Genomic DNA, 22,973 nt, shown 5'->3' with positions numbered 1-22,973 from the left:
CAATCATATTTAGAATAACGTTATTATCTGTAATATCCTATAGTTTATTTGGACCACTGACTCCATGATACTAACTAGCTTGCCGTTTGCAAATCACCCGATCAGCCAACACCACGAGACAACCAACACCAGACCCACACCGCGCAGTCAAGCAACATCCAGCCGACCAACCCCAGCTTACCTTAGGTTACAGTTAGCTAGCTAGCCCTGCCTTGCATTGGCTAGTAGAAAGCAATCATTTTACACCTTTGCTTTGTACCATTACATCATCTAATACACAAGATAGTAACATGGATCATGTTAGCTGGGGAAGTAATTCGGCAAGCTAGCCAAATAACATATCCACTCAGATAGTATTTTGCTAGCGATAACGTTAGCAAGCAAATTAGCCAGCCAGCTCCAACACAGCCATGCTGCATGTAAGAAACCTGCAAACCGCAAGCAAACATATGATGGAGCAAGCTGCATGAGTGGGCAAAGAGGCGGGGTTCAGGCACTGAAAAACCGACCTGAGTCCTTACATCGAAATCAGTCCACAGGTTGTGAAAGACAACCGAGAAAGTTGGGGGATTATTTCATTTTTTAAATGTAGTTACAACCTGTTCACACGTGGCAATGAAAAGTGATTAATTAATAAAAAAAATACATACAGTATCTTAAAAATTCCTTCAAGTTTGAATATATATATATATATATATGTATATATGATATTGTTTATATATGGGTATAATGGCACACATTTCAGTCTCTGGAAGGCATTCATAGTGTTGCATTCAGTTGTGAGAAGCATGAGTGAAAAGCGACAGAAAGAATGAAAAAAAGAGAGCTAGAGAGAAATGTTCAAATCCTGGCTCCTTTCTCAGCTCCGCACAACTAGCCTATTATGGTGTGAAGTGGGTGTGAATGTCGGAATGTCTGTTTCAGATGTCAGAAAGGTGTGGCGGGGAGGTGGTTTCTGAAGCTATTCACCATCCGACAAGCACTTTTGAAGAAGCATACTGCCCGCTTAACAGTGTTTTACAAGCAAGAAGCTTCCTTTAGTCAACCTCCTCAGGACACCTTCAAGGTCATCTACAAAACCCAAATCGTCTACATAGTTCACACCAAGGCTTTCGAGTGTATTCAGTAAAGGCTGCAATTTACAGTTTGGGAACACTGCAGTAATGAATTTTGCCAGGCCAGCCCTGTCTGCAAAGAAATATGACAATAATTATATATGCATAACCTGTGACAAGTGATCTCTCTCATCATTTAATTGTGCGACGACAGACCCATGCAGTGCAAGACCTGCCTCAAGCAGCTCTGTGTTAAGCTCTGACATAACTCCGGAACTGGCAGCTAAAAAGCATTGCATCACAAGCTATGCTGTCAGATAATCAAATATGAAATACAAGCAAATACCAAGCATGGACATAAATGAAAAGAGTTGCTGGTAAAGTGTCAAAGATCTAAGATCTAAAATTTTACTTTAAATTTAATAGAAAATTTACTTGACATTTTGGGCAAATGAGAGGCAGAGTTCCCTTGTCTAACAGAAAAATTCACTGGAAAGTGAACAAGTGTTACTGTCGACCTCTGCATTGTGTCCTGTTTCATAACTGCCCATTTATCAAAGGAAAAACAACAGCGAAAGAAAAAAAAGGCAGATTTTATTGTTATTCTGTGCAACAAAGCACAGCAATCATCTTTGCAGGCCAGTTGAACTGGTGTTAGAATACTGCATGATAATAAGTGGCCCATTAGGAGCATTGGCGAGAGGTACCACATTGTGCCACTGTAATAGACTGAATAATCAAGATGCTTGCTCTAGCAGTAATAGAAGCTTTGCTGCACTGTGAAAATAGTCCATTCTGAATGAGATGCTCATTTGCGTGTGCAAGTGTGTATCTATGTGTGTGTAGCTGAATAGATAGAATTGCCCTTTCCTGAGTGGGGCACCATTTGGACCTCATAACTTTGGTAAAGATGGCGTAAAGTTTTAAGTTATTTCTATGTTTTAATTACTTGTATTACATGTTTGAACTCCGCTGAAATATACAGAGTAACTTTGCTTTTATAATTATGTAAATCATGACAGGGCTCAACATTAACGCTTGTGTAGCCCAACTATCCCTATTTTGGTCAGGGAGGGGCCCTGAGTTCTTTAATCCAATTAACTTAATTTAAAATAATGAATACTTAGGGTAATGTTGTTCTGTTTCTCATGTACCCCTATACACTTTTAATTGTCTTGTGTTCCTTTATCCACCTCTAATGAACTGTAACACCACTATTATCTTCTTCGAAAAACAATCACTTATATCTTATATGCTCAACTACCTCTAGCAAAAGGAATAAGCAAACAGCACACTGGAATCAGTTTCAGAAATAATCAATTTCTATAATTTACTTTTAAAATTTTATAATAAACCAAATGAAATAAAATTCAGTCTCAGAGCATATGACGGCTGATTCGTTTCACATCTAGCTTTGTGAATTAAGAGTTTATTCAAACTTCGTCACTTACATGTCAGTATCAAATGTGTTAGCTAAATAACATTACAGCTAGCTAGCTAAGCAACCTCACAAGTTGATACTTGTCATTAAATTTTATTAGTCATGAAGTGGTAAAAAAAGACAGCCCTTTGTTTCAAATCCCTGTTCATTTTATTTATTTTTTAATAGGCCTACATTTTCCATTTCGGACAAGTAAGTTTGGCTTGGTTAAGTAAAACATCTTTACTGAAAAAGCCCTGCATGAGAAATGCAGACCTTGAATGTCTCGTAAAAAAATTACTTTACAAAGCTTGCTTTTGAGCTGCAACTGAAGATCAAACAGAATGGTAGGCCTACCCCAAAGCTGGACCTGACTCAGGGGAGAGCTAAGAGAAAAGCTAGGTCTTCTTGTGGTGGGAACTACGCTAGAACGGGAAGCGCAAAGATAAACCGGCTTTTCTGCTTGCCTCCTGTTTGATTGGTCAAGCAGCTCCTTGAACAACCCATGGAGCAGGATTCGTTGATCTGGCAAACCTCTCACGGGCCATAGAGAGGCATTCAAAGTCCCACAGTCACATTACATCTGAACTCAAACTCAAACGTTTTGGAAGAGTGAGGATAAACGAGGCACTGGATCAAGTGGTTGCAATAAGTGTAAGGCATAACCAACAGGTAGCCAAGAAACGTGCAATTCTGAAGAGATTGATTGTTGCTGTTCTGTATCTCAGACGCCAGGAGCAGGCATACCGGGGTCATAACGAGTCGGCTAGCAGTTCTGGCAACAAGGGGAACTTTGTGGAGCTAGTGCAAGCTAGTCATTAATGCAAGTGCCAATTGCTACGTTAACAAAAATGGAGTGATATGCAAGCGGTTTCTTGGTTTCTTTGACATTAGCCTCGACAGAGATGCTGAAGCCATAGCTGTTGTGGTGATGAGGGCAATTACAAACTACATTGCTGAAATGAAGCTCGTTTGGCAAACATATGATGAAGCGAGCTGCATGAGTGGGCAAAGAGGTGGGGTTCAGACACTCATCAAGGTGAAATGCCAATATGCATTGTTTATTCACTGCACACAAGCATAATTTAGTTTTGGCTCAGAGGACAAGCAACTTTCAGGTATCAAAGCTCTTTTTTGCCTCTCTTGACTGCTTCCACAACTTCTGTGCCGTTCAAGTATAAGGACAGCCAAACCCTGGAGCGAAGGAAATCCTGGCGCTACGGCCATCACATCATCACCTCCATAAAAACAGAGCACACAGATCACTCACTGTCTTTCCAGTGTAACTCTGGTTACTACAGAAGGCACTCAACGTAGAACTTTTATTTTCCTCGGAAGGTCTTCAAATGTCACAGCATTTAAATAAAATGTAACTGGAGTGCCAGTGAGATTGAAAGGATTAAAGACATTATTCATGATATCATAAGTGCAAATACAAGCTAGCATTTATTTCTTTGTATTTTAGGAGTGCATTTATCTGGGAAAATAAACCAACCGTAGCTTCCATTTCCAGGGGCAATTGAAAGAATCCTATTTCAAACTCACAGCCTGACAGTATTCTGCCTTTGGCTTGGCAGCATCTCATCATCGCACATTTTCTGACAAGAATTTCTACAGACATGGATCATTTAATATGGAAGTGTGGCTTTACAAGATGATTCTGCAATGGACCCTGGCCTGGCATCCCCACTATGGGAGAATGGTCTTCCAGAAATCAATAAAGTAATATAATTTTACTGGCATTCATGTAAGAACTCATAACTCTATAACCACAATTCTGCAGTCGTATAATTACTATGACCAGAGTCAAAGAACAGCATGTTGAAGCAGTTTAATGTGAATCACTGACAGTGTTAGTCTTACTTCACATTTTACTTACTTTCTTTGCCAGCTACAGCTCAGGCTTCAGGAAATGTAATGAAAATAATATGGTACCCATCACAGTCTCCTGCGCTGGTTTCATTTTGACCCACTCAGGGTGTTATTTTGCAGTTCATAAACAACTCTGGCATTCATAAATAATACCTCTCCCTGGGTAAAGGAGACAGGCGGACATGAGGCTGGCTGGCAGATGCCGGCATTTTCAGTTGGCACCCTGTGAGTGTAGATGTCCCAGCTCTTTCTCTGACTCCTGCAGCCATTTGTCTGTCAGTCTATGTGCCTGGGTTGTAAAAGGTAAAAGGCATAGAACTCCTCTCGCTATTTATCATAGCTATTTACATCTTGAAAATGTTCTCTCTCTAGATTTTCAGTTCATCTATCTCAACATGTTTGTGGCCTACAAATACACAGCACTAAAAAAATGCAATGATTCATGTATGCAGGGAGGAGTGTCAGACTTAATCTTCCTCTTCTCTACCTCTACCTACCTATCTCTCCCGCTGCGTTTGTCTCCATATCATTGCTCACCGCTACAACAGCTTCTTTTCAGTCAATCAACGACAACCTCCCAAATATGCTGTATTGTTCATCTCAGTGGAGAAAAGGTAAACACTATCATTGGTCATGAATGAGACGAATTGTCTCTTGCCCATTACTAGCTGCTTGTCATTGTCAGATCCCCACATTTCGGTCTTTGCGAGGTTCCTTTCAGTGTTGTATTCATATGCATGCCTTGTTCAAGGTAATAAGGTGTGACACTCCTGAGTCTCCTGTGTTTCAGTGTGTATGCCCAGCACTTATATGAGTGAAAATTAAAATCAATGAAAATTTGTAACGGTTTAGGCAGTCAAGGCTTGTAATCTTTATTCAATAGTGCACTGAGTTTGTCAAAGTGGAGTGGGCAGGGTGAAAAAAATTAATTTAATTTGGGGCACTCCTTATTGCACTGCGGTTTGAAGTAATTATAATGCAAAGTGAGTGTGAACAACAATTTTGACAATTAGTTAATCTTTTAAGCAATTTATCAGCATCTGAAATGTGGGAATTTGCTGTTTTTCTCAGTTTTTTTTTCATTGAAAAATTAAATACCTTCGGGTTTTGCGCCATTTATCGGACAAAATAAGCCATTTATCACTTTGGGCTCTGCTACCTTGACATTTCACAGACTGAACAATTAATCAATTAATCAGAAAAAAATATTGCTCTGTAAGTAAGATACCCCAAATTTATACATTTTCTGGCAGGTCAGAAGCACGTTTCTTTAACATTTCTTTCGGCATCACAGTACAGAATGATAGGAAAATCTGGCACTTCTACGATGGTTGCATCTCTACTCGCTAGAGTTTGAAGGCCAAATTCCATCATGTTGTACTCCTGGTGTGACCTACTCTTGCTCATACTTGCCAGAAATGGCTGCCACGTGAGAGACACATCCTGCATTCCTCAGAAAAGGTCATGTAGAGGTCTGCATCAGAGATATGAAAGGTCAGCATGACTTACCACTGAGATTAAAGGGACCTGTCTCCACCCTAGGAGATAGTGATTAAGACCAGGCCACAGAGAGCTTCAAGGCCCGGGGTGCTAGAAAGTGGTCACTAATGGACAATGTGTGTATGTGTGTGTGCTCATGCATGACCTCTAGCTTGACAGATAGCTAACGGGCTCCTCAAATAAACACCCAGGAAACAGGTCTCTCAGTTTTGGATGCTTACTGAAAAAAGAGATGTGAAACTGATATACAAAAATAAAGAGTACATTATTAATGGTCTCTGACTCTTTTTACAAACACAAATATAATCAGAAACCATGGAAAAAAATTCTATTTACAACTCAATACTATGTGTCAACAACAGCTCAGCATTTAACTTGAGCACGCGATTAGCATTAGCTAGCGATTAGCATGATGCTAATATAACATTTAAAATGCCATTGACATGCGAACGCCATTAGCTTCGTAACATATCTATGTTTGTTGCAGGTTATAAAGTATTTAGCAGCTTGAAGCTAAATATTTAAGGTAAGTAAATCAACTAATATTACTTTGTACTCAAACATATGCTCTTTAGTGACAGAATGAAACATTAATGAGGAGAAAAACAACACCTAGTATAGTTTCTGTACTTCCTGGTGCAGAGCAAACCTACGGTAAGTCAGAAAAGACAAAGCAGTCTCTCTCAAAGGAGCAGTACAGTAGTTAAAAATGTGTATTTCTTGAAAGTTTTCCGTTGTGACTTTCACAACAACCGTATTTTTGTAGTGTCTAACTGGTGCATACTGCTTCTTGATTATTACACAACATCACTAACCAATAAGGAATATAGGACGGTGTAGTCCCTCATTCGTCCAGGAGTGTTCTATCGTAGAAAAGGTTTCAGTCGTAGTCATCTGGACACTGTTTTCAGAATCAAGACGTTTCGGCTCCCAACCGGAAGTCATTCTCAATTGAGAATCCGGAAGTCATTCTCAATTGAGAATGACTTCCGGATGGGAGCCGAAACGTCTTGATTCTGAAAACAGTGTCCAGATGACTACTACTGAAACCTTTTCTACAATAAGGAATATACTTTCTGAGGTCACTCTTATTAAAGTGGAACAACTCAGTCAACTTCAGTCAAGGTAAAGTATTGGCTCATTTGTCTTTACAAAAATGAAACTGGCATCTGAATGTCTAGATTACACAAAGTATGGCACTATGTGAATATACAGCTTGAGATACAGCCTTTCATGATCAATGTATCAAATTAAGAGCCATTGATAAGTGAGGCAGTCATTTTCTCCTACTGACATCACCATAATTAGCATTTGTTGTATTATTGACAATCTGTCACAAGCTCTGTCAACATTTATAATTGACAACCTCATGACATGTGAGCTTTTTAGCTGAGAATATACAGCAGATGGACAATACAGAAAAATAAAATTGAAAAAAATTAAATAAACATGGTTTTCTCTTAAGAAAATTTCAGATTTAGATGCACTTGTGCTGTGTGCAAATCATGCCTAACTGGCTACAATGTAAGAGCTTATATGAAAGCTTATTGTATCTCCTTCAGGAGGTCTGTTCTGATTTGCTCTGTCAGTCCGTGAATGCTTGCCAACCACTGTTTTGGAACCTCTCTTGGTTTGACGGCTGGACACTGAGACGGGTTGTTTTGCATTCAGAACACACTCACATCGTGTTTGTGCCAGAAACGTTTCCATTACCTGACAGGAGACCCAGAGAGCTTGGCTATGATTCCCATGGCAACGTGACACATGGGGAGATTAGACCAGATAGGATGATGATGTGAGATAATGTGACATGTTCCTCTGTTGTATCTCTGTTTTCCTTAGAAAAGTCCTTTCAAATATCAGTTTTGCACAAAGATTGTGTTTCCACCATCTAATATTTAAAATTTCAAAAACACATAAATTCATTCACATTCTTTTTTGTTCTGAAATACTATAATTTTAACTAAGCCATTTCAATTTTGCAATGCTGGAGTCATGCAATTCACTTGCCATCAGGCATACATATGCCTTTACATAAATGATACGTATTACACAGATGTTCTCCTCCACTTTGTAGTGTGAATATTGTGTAATTATTCCAACTGCAGGGTGTCCAGGGTGTGTAAATCATATTCAATTTAGATATGCAGGGTACTGATTGAAGTTTTTTGCTTCAAATATGTAAGCATATGATGAAAGCATATAATGAAAAAGAAAAGTAGAAAGAAAAAGTTTTAAAGCCAGGTACTTAACTCTGCAATTTGCATTTTCATGTTTAAAAAGCAGCTTATCATATATTTAAATATGTAAGAATACCACTTTCAACTTTCAGTTATGCTTTCCCAAAGAATGAGAAACATTAGCTACAAAGCAGTAGTATCAGATTTTCACACATTTCAAATGCATTCAAATTTCTTTTTCTCAATCAAATGAAGCTGAAACCATTGGCACATTTTTACTAAAAAAGTACAGAATTAAACTCAGCAAGGTTGGAGGTGTAATATATGTAGTATAGTATAATTGCACAAGCCACTGTTGCCAGTCTCAGGTAGCCTTGAAATATTAGCCCTATATAGTTCTTGAGTTTTGTACCTTATGCTTACACTGTACATGACCTCTCCGTTTGTCAATCACACACTGTCACACCAGTGTGTTCATCAGGCTCAAACAGTGATGGAGTGAGTAGTGAAGTAAGGCTGGGTAAGCTGAAAGCAGAAGAAAAACAGAGAATGAGACGGTAAGCACAGAGAGTGAATAGAAAAAAGATATGTGATGGAGAGCAGTGACAAAGGATGAGGGAAAAGAAGAAAAAGAGGAATAACGGGCATCATCAAGGTCATAATGTTTCAATCAGAGAGCTGTGCTGTTGCAGATCAGGATGTAAATGCATAAACAATTAAAATGCAGATCACAGTACTGGGAAGCTTTGGGAAATGAGGCGTTTTGCCAAGTCACACTAATAAATTCTATGTGCAACCCCATAGCAGCCTGCTGCCTCCCTGCTAACCCGAGCAGCTTCTATGGGCTGATTACAGAGTTTGTCCATGGTGAGTGCTTAGACAGACAGTCCATTAGTCCATTTTAATGTTAATCTCCATCACTGCACTCCCCCTATCCTTCTCCTCCCCTCCCCCGATCCATTGTTTCTAAAATGAAACCACTCACAACATTTTAGTGGATTGATTGGGGCTCACTATTGCCATCTAACAAATTGAGGTTTGACCTAGTGATGATCCATCTCCGTTAACAGAAAATGAACCAAAGTATAAAGTAGCCTCATTGACTGTCTCCCTCCATCATACGCTCTCTTACCCTGCCTTTTTCTCTACATTTTACTCAGTCTCCACGAGTCCAATTATTGGCCTGCCCTTTAGAATGACAAAACACAAGGTGAGTATTAGCCTATTGATTTCAGCTATACAACCAAGAATTTTACAGTAAAACAGAACATCCCACACAGTATTCTTGAGTGACTCTTCTGAATACAGACAAAAAAAAACTCCCTCTTTTTTCAGTAAGCTTCTCCTTTCTGAACCACTGTATCTCCTTCCTGGCCAGCTACCTAGAAGACTTCTTCCAACCACATCTATCTCATCCAAAATGCCACAACCAGAATTGTCTTAACATCACACTGCTTTCCCATCTCACTTCCCTTCTGTACTCATTCCAAATACTCATGGCTGCTCACACAGCATTCATATTTGCTTGTCTTGGTCTACAGTTGAGCTCAAGATAATCCACAGATATTTTTGTGAGCAGTTTCATGTAGGAACTATTTTATTTCTACCGATAGCACTACAGGTAAGAAGAACATATACATTTTTGAGTTTGGCTTGCTGTTAAATTGTGTTGCCACACAACGAGAACAGTACACCTTGTGAGCATGCCAAAAACTTGGGTGTGGTTTTGGATGCTGATCTTAACTTCCAGAAGCACAAATTTAATATCTCCAAGACTGCCTTTTATCATCTTAGAAATGTATCTAAAGTTAGATGCTTCCTGTCACAGTCAGATTCTGAAAGCTGGTTCATGCATTTATTTCCAGTAGGCTAGACTACTCTCTGGAATTCTCTACCACATGACATGTCTACGACAACAGTGTCTTCTTTTAAAAGCAGACTAAAACAATCTGCATTCAAATATTTTAGTTAGGTTTACAGAGTGTGGTTTAATAATAATACCTTCTTATCTTACTCGCTTTTTTATTGTAATACCTCTTATCTCATATGTTTTTTATCTTATCTTAGATGTTTTTATATGTACATTTTATATATGTTCTTATCTCTTAAATGTTCTTATCTTATGTTTTTGTTGTATGATCTTTACCTATTTTTTTAATTTTTGCTTTTTATTTGGAAGCATGCCTGTCATATGAAATAAGCTATATAAATAAACTTGATTTGACTTGACATCAGCTTCAGTTGTTAACGCATGCTTCGCATGTGCACACTCACTCACACTCATTAGACAGCTGAAATCGGCTGACTTCCCTCCCATCTGTGAACCTAATGGTTTCCCTCCATATTTACATAACATTACTGACCATCATTGCAGAGTCGGCGACACTGTCCCCATGCTGATTGCTGTGCTGTGAGGCATGTTGTGTTGTGACCTCTCACATGCAATCATCTCTCTCGCTGTAAACCATACTGCTGTTCCAAAACCTATTTTCCAGCATTAATTATTTACCCAGATCACTGATGGCATTACCTGAAAACTTGCTCTGTTTTTACTGCTAGTCAAGAAAATAGTTTCAGTTGTCTTCTTTGGCCTCTGATTATACTGACAATGCATACACTGAAAAATAAATAAATGGACCAACTTAATTGAATTACTTCAATTGGTAACACAATTGAATTAAGTTTAAAAAAAATTAAAGTTAACAAGTCAGCACAATCTTAATTTTCATTTTATGTGTTAAGCTTGAGTTGTTGTGCGGTACAGCAGTATTACAGGTGGCTGTCACAGCTCATTATGCCATTTGGTAACTGTTTAAAGACGGATTGAGAACATGGGAGTCTGCAGCAGCAATTGACACAAACTAACACAGCTGCTTATTAGCACATAGGCACAGCAATATTGAGTGGGGTTAACACTTACCTTAACGTTAGCCACTGAACGAGTTATAAATGTGGTTCTTTCACACAGTGAGCATTTATCACTGCGGCCTCCATTATTTCCAGCGTAAACACGAAGGCATCCCTACCACAATGGCTGGGAGGCGCAATATGTTGTTATCACTGTCGGCAGCCATATGCACCTCCATCTGTGCACGAGAGCAGCATGCCCTCTCTCTCCTCCTCTCTTGGCAATAAATTCAGTTTTCTGAACACACCACAATTAAAAAAAAATTACACATTCAACATCAACGTGACCGTGAGGTTCTGGCGTTAGTCCAAAAAGTATGACCGCGCAGACCAACAAACGTGTGAACCAACACTCCTGTCCTGTGTACACAGACGGCCAAAGTGGTCTGAACAGAACTGCGGGCACGGACATTGTAACTGGCTTGCTAGCAAGCTAAGCCTTATGCAGCTCAGTAGTGCTGCGGTAAAGTACTAATAAGCAGCTATACGAGTACACATCATGAATACACAACTTACCGTTACTGTATTAAACCATGACAGTCCCGCCCACAAACGACTGACCTACCTGTCTGGCGAACTAACATTAACGTTGCCAACTGGCTATGAGCCAATCTCCCTAACAAAATGCTAACTGGCACAGCAGTAGGGCACTATTAGCAATTTTAATAGCTACTGCCCAGCTAAAGTATCACTGTTAGCGTTACTTGAAGTTTTACACAGCAGTGGATTGAACATAAAGCTATAACAACACATTTATTTTTTGACAAAACCAGCAAAATGCATCGAAAATGTCATGCTAACATAAGGCTAGCACGATTTAGCGATAGGTGGTTTGGTTGTCAGTTTAGTAAATACTTAAACAACAAAATTTAACCTATTCAGGTGGACCATATTATATTTAACATGTTACATTATATAATGCTACATTTTATATCACAATTGTAATTCTGTCTTGTATGAGACTTACCCTTCTTTCCAATTTAATGTAACAAGAAAAATGCAGGTGGAAAAATCTGGAAAAAATTGGGACGTCATGACGTCAGATGCACGATACTAAGAATAACCTAATTGATGCTCTTTCGCTTCAATAATGATTTACAGATTTACGGAAGTGTAATTCCAAGTTGATATAATCCACAAAAGTAGACTGCCAGCACTTAAGCAGAAAGCTGAATGAGACTCATTCAAAACATTACGTGACTTCACCTACTACTTAAATATGCTTTTTACAGTGAAGCATTACAGCTCAACATTTTTCTAGGACTACTTTCAAGTGTTGGAACAAGATAAAGTGGCTGTGTGACAGGAGCATCAACGGTGTGAAGCCTAGTCCAGCATAGGAAAAAGCCTGTGTGGGGAAAATGACCAACTGTCACATGCCCTAGAACAAAGCATGTGGTCAGACACTTGTTCCACCAGAGAACTATTTTATCATCTCATATGCCTACTACTTTTTTCCAAGCACAATATTCCTTTGTTTTTCAAACCTGGCAACAAGCTGAGACAACGCTTGGCTTATCCAAAGGACAACAATACAAAACACAAACAGAGTAACATTGTCGGTGCTGTGAAATGCATCAAGCTAGGTAGTAGTCTTATGCATATAGAGGAGATGGCCACACAGAGCAGCCTAGCTCCACAACCACGTGTGCTGGGGCTTGACCTCTGTATATCAGTGCTAAATATAACACATTTTGCTTAGGTCTAAAAGTCACCGTACTCCATTCTAGAAAAAGGCTCGTAATCTTAACACCCACAAATCAAGAATAGCACAGACCATTCAAAACATGAATGAACATAAGCAGATCCCTTCCTCATGTTATAGTTTTGTCCTTGGAGGTGCTAACCACAATGTAATATTCAGCACTTCTGCACCCCACTGAGCTGTGAATAAACCAAAGGTCTGTCTAGCAAGTGTTATAATTACTTTTGATAAATGTTTTTGGCCCATTCTTGACCAGGAAAAAAAATAACTCAAATAAATCCAATCCAGGAATCCCTAGATGCTTCTGCCTCCAGCAGAAATTATGAAATTCTAAAATCAGCATGTCTGAGAATCTTGGAAAAAATATAACTTAACAAAAAAAGACTGAGCAACCATTCTGTGGAAGTCTTGAATAAAACATTCAGTTCAATTCAATTTTATATATATAGCACCAATTCATAACAGAAGTTATCTCATTGCACTTTTCATTCTTCTTCACTTTTCATTCCCTGTTGGTATATGAGACAAAAAGAATGGAGACCAATAGACAATGTTGTTTTGATCTACAGTATATCTGTATTTGTACTCTGTGCAATGTGATCTTTTGTTTGTGACAAGTTATTGCTCTTGGTGGAAACATGTAGTATTAATTCAGCAGTGAAAGTGTTGAAGTAAACATCCCACCACAGAGCACAGATATCATATAGATGGAATGTAGCTAAAAGGTGCAATACTGAAATGAGCAAACATATGCATAACAAAAAGTCATAAAAGATACCATGTTATCTCATACTTTAAACTTAAATTTTATTAATATGCAGAACTTAAATCTTACGTAAAGTTTTGTATTACAGAAGATTTAACTGTCACATTGATCTATATTTTTCTTACTGTCAACAAATCCCATGAAAAGACCAATACCAACAATGTGTTAGTCCATCTCTCAATACTTTCTGATTTTCCTAACCTGTCTGTGGCACTCAGCCCCAAGCCCACCAAGCCCACTTGTTCCCACTGAAGATGAATATTTAAAAGCAGGTTGTATAAAAAACTTTGTCCTTCACCCTCCGCGGGTGGTCTCGTCCTTCGAGCTCGGGTCCTCTACCAGAGGCCTGGGAGCTTGAGGGTTCTGCGCAGTATCTTTGCTGTTCCCAGTACTGCACTCTTCTGGACCGAGATGTCTGGTGTTCTTCCAGGGATCTGCTGTAGCCACTCCTCCAGTTTGGGGGTCACTGCCCCGAGTGCTCCGATGACCACGGGCACCACTGTTGCCTTCACCTTCCAGGCCTTCTCCAGCTCTTCTCTGAGCCCTTGGTACTTCTCTAGTTTCTCATGTTCCTTTTTCCTGATGTTGCCATCACTTGGTATTGCCACGTCAACCACAACGGCTTTCCTCTGCTGTTTGTCCACCACCACGATGTCAGGCTGGTTCGCCATTACCATTCTGTCAGTCTGGATCTGGAAGTCCCACAGGATCTTGGCTCGGTCATTCTCTACCACCTTTGGAGGTGTTTTCCACTTTGACCTCGGGGTTTCCAGTCCATACTCAGTGCAGATGTTCCTGTACACTATGCCAGCTACTTGGTTATGGCGCTCCATGTATGCTTTTCCTGCCAGCATCTTACACCCTGCAGTTATGTGCTGGATTGTCTCAGGGGCCTCTTTGCACAGCCTACACCTTGGGTCTTGTCTGGAGTGGTAGATCTGGGCCTCTATTGCTCTGGTGCTCAGGGCCTGCTCCTGTGCAGCCATGATGAGTGCCTCTGTGCTGTCCTTCAATCCAGCCCGCTCTAGCCATTGGTAGGACTTCTTGATATCAGCCACTTCAGTTATGTTCCGGTGGTACATCCCATGTAGAGGTTTGTCCTCCCATGATGGTCCTTCCTCCAGCACGTCTTCCTCTGTTCCCCATTGCCTGAGACATTCCCTGAGCATGTCATCTGTTGGGGCCTTATCTTGGATGTACTTGTGGATCTTGGATGTTTCATCCTGGATAGTGGCTCTCACACTCACTAGTCCACGGCCGCCTTCCTTATGGCTAGCGTACAGTCTCAGGGTGCTGGATTTGGGATGGAACCCTCCATGCATGGTGAGAAGCTTTCGCGTCTTAACGCCTGTGGTCTGTATCTCTTCCTTTGGCCACCTTATTATTTCCGCAGGGTATCTGATCACTGGCAGGGCGTAGCTGTTTATTGCCTGGGCCTTGTTCTTGCCATTGAGCTGACTTCTTAGGACTTGCCTTACTCGTTGGAGGTATTTGGCCGTTGCCGTCTTCCTTGTTGCCTCTTCGAGGTTGCCATTTGCCTGTGGTATTCCAAGGTACTTGTAACCATCCTCAATGTCTGCTATTGTTCCTTCTGGGAGTGAGACCCCTTCTGTGTGGACTACCTTCCCTCTCTTTGTCACCATTCAACTGCACTTCTCAAGCCCGAATGACATCCCAATGTCAGAGCTGTAGATCCTGGTGGTGTGGATCAGTGAGTCGATGTCCCGCCGCTCTTAGCGTATAGCTTGATGTCATCCATGTAGAGGAGGTGACTGATGGTGGCCCTGTTCCTGAGTCGGTATCCATAGCCAGTCTTGTTGATTATTTGGCTGAGGGGTTCAGACCTATGCAGAACAGCAGTGGGGACAGAGCATCTCCTTGGTATATGCCACATTTGATGGATACTTGTGCAAGTGGCTTGCCATTGGCCTCAAGGGTGGTTTTCCACAGCCTCATTGAGTTTGCAATGAAGTGTCTTAGAGTCCTGTTGATGTTGTACATCTCTAAGCATTCAGTGATCCATGTGTGCGGCATTGAGTCATATGCTTTCTTGTAATCAATCCAGGCAGTGCACAGGTTGGTGTGTCGGGCTCTGCAGTCTTGGGTGACTGTTCTGTCAACCAGGAGTTGGTGTTTGGCTCCTCTGGTTCCTCTGCCAATGCCCTTCTGTGCTTTGCTCAGGTATTGATCCATGTGTCCACTTATCTTAGCCGCGATGATGCCTGACATGAGCTTCCATGTTGTGGAGAGACAGGTTATTGGCCGATAGTTGGATGGGACTGTACCCTTTGCGGGATCCTTCAGGATCAGGATTGTGCGCCCTTCGGTAAGCCATTCAGGGTGCGTCCCATCTCTTAGCAGCTGGTTCATTTGTGCTGCTAGGCGCTCATGGAGTGCAGTGAGCTTCTTTAGCCAGTAGGTGTGGATCCTGTCAGGGCCCGGTGCTTTCCAGTTCTTCATACCTGAGACTCTTTCTTGGATGTCTGCCGCTGTGATGGTGACTGGATTCTGTTCAGGGAGGTTGCTGTGGTCCTTTCTCAGGGCCGCCAGCCACTGTGCATCGCTGTTGTCTCTGATGCCTCCCTTTCCCATATACTTTTGGAGCCTTTGTTTGGCAGTTTCGAGTGCTTCAGGTATGGGCATCTGGTTGTACTTCTTGGGTACTTGCTTTCTCATTGCACCTCTCTCAGCCTCTGTCAGTTGGCTCACTTCTCTCCGGGCCTCCTTGATTTTTGCCTCCAACCTTCGTTTCCATGGTGGGTATTGTCTCTCATGGCTCCCATGGTTGCTCTTGTAGCCAAGCATCTCTAGGATCACTGCTGCTGAGGCGTATATCAGCTCATTGGTTTCAGTGATGGTTGTGGTAGGGATCGCTGTCAATGCTGCATTCACATCTTCTAGGAGACTTTCTGATGGTACTTCACTTAGCCGTTGTAGTTGGTGTCGGGGTTGCTCCCCTCTGACCTGTAGTCCTGGCTCCCCTTGCCGTAGCATTTGTGTTGTACCTCGTCAATCTCAAGTTGTGATAGCAGTTGCCGCTTGTGGATGTTGGAACACTGAGCTACTAGTTGCTTCGCTGTAAGCCTTGATTGTGGGTTTCGAAGTAACCATTCATCCCACATCCTGTGCATTTAGTGAGTGTATTTAAGTCTGCTTGCTTTTGCTCTTTTGTACATCGCTTTTGAGTATTTTGGATAATTGCATCCCCTCCTTGGACTTTTTGCCTCTGTTGGACTGCCTTCCTGAGTTTGACCACTACCTGCCTGACTACCAGTGTAACCCTTTTGTTCTTAATAAATCATTGAAACTGCAACTGTGTCTGTGTTTGGGCCCTATTCCCTCGTGTTCCCCAGTGTTACATGCTTGACAGAACACTACGTTACTCAACAGGAGTACAGTAAATGCATGCAGTAAGTGCATTTGTTGGGACTCCACAGATGAATTCATTAATTAATTGTTAACTGAACTTTTGTTAGGAGACTTTTGTCCCACAATCCTGAGAGCCATTGAACACAGCATTGGCCAGTCTGACTTGTGACCCGGAAGTCACCAGGTCAATAAAAAGGTCAGCGATGATTTGTTCTGTCTCTTTCTCCTGGCTTTGCCTCTAGCACGCAGCAGACAGTTTTCTGGTTACCACTGCCGTGTAATCTGCTCGGAGCAGAAACGCTGCAGAACCGAACTCTTTGATTGTACAGCAGCAACACGAGAGCCTTCTAGATCTCTGCAACCAAGTTTAGCGCCAACGGCTATTACACAGAGCCTGCCAGCTAAACTCTAAAAGCAACTAAGGAAGTTAACGCGAAGCTAACTGTAAGGAGGACGACAGACAACAAACCGGGTTCCACCCATCTGCATAAACGGACACTGCACAGTAAAAGACTTTCCCTCGTAACACAATTCTTTCTAGCTTGACTCATCTACAACAGACTGACCACCAGCTAACACAGCAGCACCATCAAGGCAACCCATTTTCCCTCCTTGGACTGGAAATGTAACTTAACTGGGCATTATATAGCTTCACATAGCTTACCAGTGCACTTGGCTAAGCACAGAACTGTTTAGTTTTAATGATGTACATGTACTGATGTGTTCATTGAGTTTTATTGTTGTGATGTGTTTTCACTGTTAGGCCTTTTGGTAGCCACATGCTAAGTTGATGTTTGTTAATGTTATGCTCCACACAGACAGTCTTTGCATGCTAACTAACTCCTTTTAACTTGGCACCGGTAAACTAAACAGATCATACACATACACCTCTAGTTTGACCCTTACAGATTTACTGTTTCAGTCTCACTGGTCTCAACAACCTGTTTCTAGCAGCAGCAGGCAGCTATATGCCTCCGATAAACTCACCTTTACGCTACCTGCCTAGCACCAAACAGTAGCAGACAAAGTTAGTGACTAGCTGTTGAAGAATGTTAAATCTAGCAAACTAGAGACCCACAGTTGGTGGAGACCAAAACAGAGCTACATGTAAAAGGACATTGGGTACTGGACTTAAATTCATCAGGGGGATAGAAACAAAACTCCAAATGGATGCTAATTTTGCTCCGTGCTTGCTAGATGTGTAACTAGGCAATTGTTTGCTTACACGTTGGCCATAACAACTTTATAACGCAGCTTGTTTTGGAGTTCTTCCGCTAATCTGAAATTGCTAGCAGGTTATATTTAGATGTGCATTTGGATATTAGGCATTGCAGTAGATATGGAGGAGTGATAGTTTTCACACTCATTAACACATGGACCAGCTTGCTCATCTCATTTTCACAGAAAGAGACATATTGTAAAAAGCCTCATGAATAGCATATATGAAACAGCCCCATATGATGTGTGTCACTCCAGGAAGGGATGATATTGTAGGGTCGGTGGTGTGTAGGAATGGTTGTCATTGCAAGTAAAATATGTTTACAGGACATATAACACATTGGAGCACAGTTTTGCCACAGGCTCTAGTGCAGCTGCCGTATATGGAATAAACAGACACATTGTGAAGGCACACCCAAGGCTTTAAAGTCTGTTCTGTACCCATCCAGCTCTGGTTTAGGTTGCTACTGATTACTGTGACACACACACACAGATAAGGGGAATATCGTATTCATTTGTACTTCATCAAATCAGTCTTAATCACAGAATGACCCACATGTGACGCTGACCTAATTAATAGTAATTGTTATAATATTGTAATTTATTGTATTGTTAAACCTGTTAACGCTTCCTCAGCCTTACCAAGTCACTGTCCCAAGGAATCTATGAGTCAATGAATGAATGAACTGAAACTCAAATGAATGCTAATGTTGAATGTGTAAATAGACAGCTGTTTGCTAACACATTTATAAGGTGATAATGTGCCTGTGTGAGCTTGTTCGCCATACTTTACTCTGACTTTAGAAAAACAACTGTTATTCTTCTCACCTTTCCTGTCCTTCGCTAGATCCTTACACCCATCTCTACATCTAAATTAAGCAACACACCAGACACTGTATCCTGAGGGAAGAGGAAGCTACAGTGATGCAATGTCAGAAATAAAACTAGACTGTGAATGTGTTTGACAGCCTTTGCCACTGTTTGTAGAAACCTTTCTAGTGTCAGACATTAGTTCAGGAGTTGAAAATGTCATATGTCATTGCTGAATGTTATCAATTTCTCATAAAGCCCACTCATCAAACTTGCAAACTTGACTTGTTTGAGGCAGATGCACTGAAAAGTAAAGGTGAAAGGAAAAGATAGATATATTTTGCTTGCTGTTGCTGCTCTTTTTTCAAACTAGAACTGATATGATGCTTTATTTGACTACAGAGTCAAAGTGAGAGTCAAGGAGATTAGAATGGGGATAACCAATCTTGATTTGTTAGACTTTGGTGTAGCAAGATGGGTGAAAATTCAGCTTCAATATATGTCAAACACATAAGTGTATAAAGTGCATTTTTAAAAACCAGAAGAAATGTTAATCTAAAATCAATATTATCTCAATGCATTCCACTGAAAGCCCAGTCATGCCAGCACAGCAAAACTGTGTGGCAAAATCAAATATTTTCAATGGAATTGCCATGATCCTCAGTATTTGTAGAGGCAAAGTAAATCCAAGCAAATCGTTCATGACAAATTCAACTTTGGCGAACTTTGACACACAAGTTTGCACCTTTGACCAATAGCAAGCCATCTTGGAATGTTGACCTTAACAGGAAGCTGGAGTATAAACTGCTTCACAAAAGAGGCATGAGTTTCAGACAGTTAAAATAAGAGCCGATGGTACAAATACATCTCTTGAATATGTTAAATGGACTGTACTTGTATAGCGCCTTTCTAGTCTTCCGACCACTCAAAGCACTTCACACACTACATATCACATTCATCCCATTCACACACAGTCATACACTGATGGCATGCTAACTACTCATCAGTCCAAAGTAACTAATCACACACACTCACACACCGAAGGCACAGCCCTCGGGAGCAATTGGGGGTTCAGTGTCTTGCCCAAGGACACTTCAACGTGTGAGCTGGGGGTGGACGACCCACTCTACCACTAAGCCACAGCCGCAGGATAGCGTGTTAACCATTAGCTCGTCAGCTACAGCAGTTTGCCAACTAGCCCTGCGAGTGATCACCAAGCTTTTAGAAACACATTCTTAGCAAAGATGGGTGGATGAATTCTGCTGTGTCATTTTCTAGTGTAACAGGGTCTTAACTGTTCCATTTAACTTCCATTTTTACCTTTTCAGACACCAGATCACCCTCTGTTCTGATTATGTCTCTGGTGCAAGTACTGTGTATGGCAGTGAAGGTGTGAGAGAGTTTGGCTGAACAGACAAAGAGAGGCAGTAATGAAGTGCACCTGAGTTTAATTAAGCACTCTAAATATAGGCTATGTTAGTGTGTAACAGAGCAGATGAGAAGAACAGAAATACCTAATATGAAAACTGATTGGCTAATCTTGAAAATAAATTCTGCTTTTATTTAATTTCTTTACACTAATTGCTGGTATGCACTAAAATAATTATGCTGAGATAGTAGCTAATCTTGAGTGTCCTTCAATACAGAGACTGCATATTGTGTACTGTACATCAGGGACAGGAAGTAGAGGCATTTTGTGAGATGGTTTCAAGTTGTCAGTAGTGAAATAAGCAAGTGTAGTCTTTGGTTGAAACGTAGGCATAATCTAGGGCCTCTGTAACATTTCTTTTCCTTGATGTATTATGTCTGGGGGAAAAAAAAACCCAAAGCAAAACAAAAACTATGAAACAACTTTATAAATATCACTGATGTTTCTGGACTTTCCATAAGGTCTATTTTGTATCACCAGAAAAAAATCCACTGGTTATAATGGTGATGTTGAAGTGAAAACAGCTTTCTTTTTAAATGTTTAAAGTCAGAGTCTTATAGCTAATGTTTGGTAGGCCTAAAGATTACAGAGGGAGATACATTTGAAAAGAATGAGTGGGTGAGATGTGTCAAACCTCTAGCGAAACAGCACATTTCTATGATTTGCATAAGTGTATGCAATTATCTCTAATGAGGCACACAAGAAGGGACTAACATGCTCTTCTTGAGAAACTGGGATATCCACTGGGATATGGTCAACTTCCAGCAACATTTACTGGATTTGTAAGTGCTGGTCTGTTCATGAAAGACAAATGAACCAGTGGCAGCTATTATGTTTAGATCTTTGAAGAGACAGCAGTGAAGAATGGTGATTTTACAGACTGACTCATTTGAATTCTGGAGTAATAAATGTCATAAAAAAACATTTATTTGTGTGCACAGCTCCTTACTGTGACACATCACACTGGTAAAGTGCTATTCACAATGTCATAAACAAACACTGCACCATGTTGCCAGAACATAAAACACCAGTTAGTGTTATGGCGCATGCTCAGTCGTCCATATATGTCAACATGCTATTCTGGGTGAGAAAGACATTTTTGATGTAATTTTGTTTGGCTATTATTATGAGTACTGCTATATAATTAAGTTTCCTTGCTTACGTACTAATGTTGTTAGGAATCGTGATGTTGAGTGTTGACAACGTCTCTTGTGATGCAAGTGAAGCCTCTCCAGAGAGCTGGCTGTACTTAATCTTTTTATGCTTCCAATGTTACAGAAGAATAAGGATCCCAGGGTGTTGTATTTACCATAGAGTAATATACAGAGGTTTATCTTCTTGAGTAACTGAGTCTACTGAGTATCTCATTTCAAGGCAGTGGAACTGAAAAGCTTGCCATCTTTAATTCGCACAAGCATTTGCAGCTGTGTCCTCTCAGGGGTTTATCAGCACCCATGGTTCCCTTGAGGGTCCTCCCTTTGGATTCATACTGGGAAGCCAAACAACGCAAGAGCTTCTTTCATTTAAAAGCACATTGTGCCAGATGAAATTTTAATAGTGGAAAACAAGGTATGTTACAAGATGGAAAATTACTGCACGTTTTATCCTGTTAGAGATGACATTTAATAGTTTTAGCTGACAGACATAAAAAAATCTCTCTGAAGTTACATGGAACTGTAATAAGTGACCAAACCCATTATTTTATTTTGCAAGTGTTGGTTTTTCATCTTTTGTTTGCAGTTTATATCAAGTATCACCTTCACAATTGCATTCACACACATTTTTGACATTTGTGGGAACATTAAATTGATTCACTCATTCCCTCAAAGCTTACCCTAAAGTCAACCGCTCAAACCTTTCTCTGAACTTTACCGAAGCTTATTTCTACCTTTTGAACAACAACAACAAAAAAAAAAAACATAAGTCTTAATCCTAAAATAAATGCTTAACTTTGTGGGGACCAGCTTTTTGTCCTCAAATGGAGTGAGTGAGTCCTTACAGTGTGGTTCTCTGAACAGATTTGAGTAATGCCATTAGTACAAGTACACCCATACGCACAGTGACAATATGTTACACTTGCACCTGGACTGCATTACACCAGAAAGTAGACTGAGACCACTAAAACCCAGCTGAAAATTGCTTTGAATCCAACTGACAGAATCTCAGTTTCTAGGTCGTCAGTTCCCCACAGGGCCTTGTATAACTGGTGATGAAACAGAAAAAAACATAAAAAATAATAAGAAAAAACATCATTGTTAATGCAACAAATCATGCAGATGAAAAGACACGCAGGACAAATAGAATGTCACTCATGCTTACTGCAAACAGAAGCTTTATTGTTTCTCCAAATCCTGGATTTAGAGTTGGGTTTAATACAAGTACAATTAACTTTGTTAATATTTGTCTCTTTAAACTGTGTTAGTTACCTTCTGTAGGTTAACACAAAAGAAAAATCTGAGGCACCAGAGCAGCTTCCATATAGTGCTAGAATTAGATAATATTCAAAGAAATGTTTGATAAACTGATATGCAATGCTTATCATGCTTATGATGTAATGGATTAGGAGTCAAAGAGTTATAATCAGGGTTTCTTGTGACACTGACATTATCAGAATTGCATCGCTACCTTTTTTCCAATGACAATGCTCTGCTGGTTTCCCTGGATCATGGCCTTTAGGATGTGATGGGAAATACTGGATTCACAGAAGTATAGACTAGCTGTCTAGCTGAGTTATTATGTCTC

Source organism: Siniperca chuatsi, linkage group LG14 (genome assembly GCF_020085105.1).
Source record: "Siniperca chuatsi isolate FFG_IHB_CAS linkage group LG14, ASM2008510v1, whole genome shotgun sequence".
Lineage (NCBI taxonomy): Eukaryota > Metazoa > Chordata > Actinopteri > Centrarchiformes > Sinipercidae > Siniperca > Siniperca chuatsi.
This window is presented reverse-complemented; position numbering follows the sequence as displayed.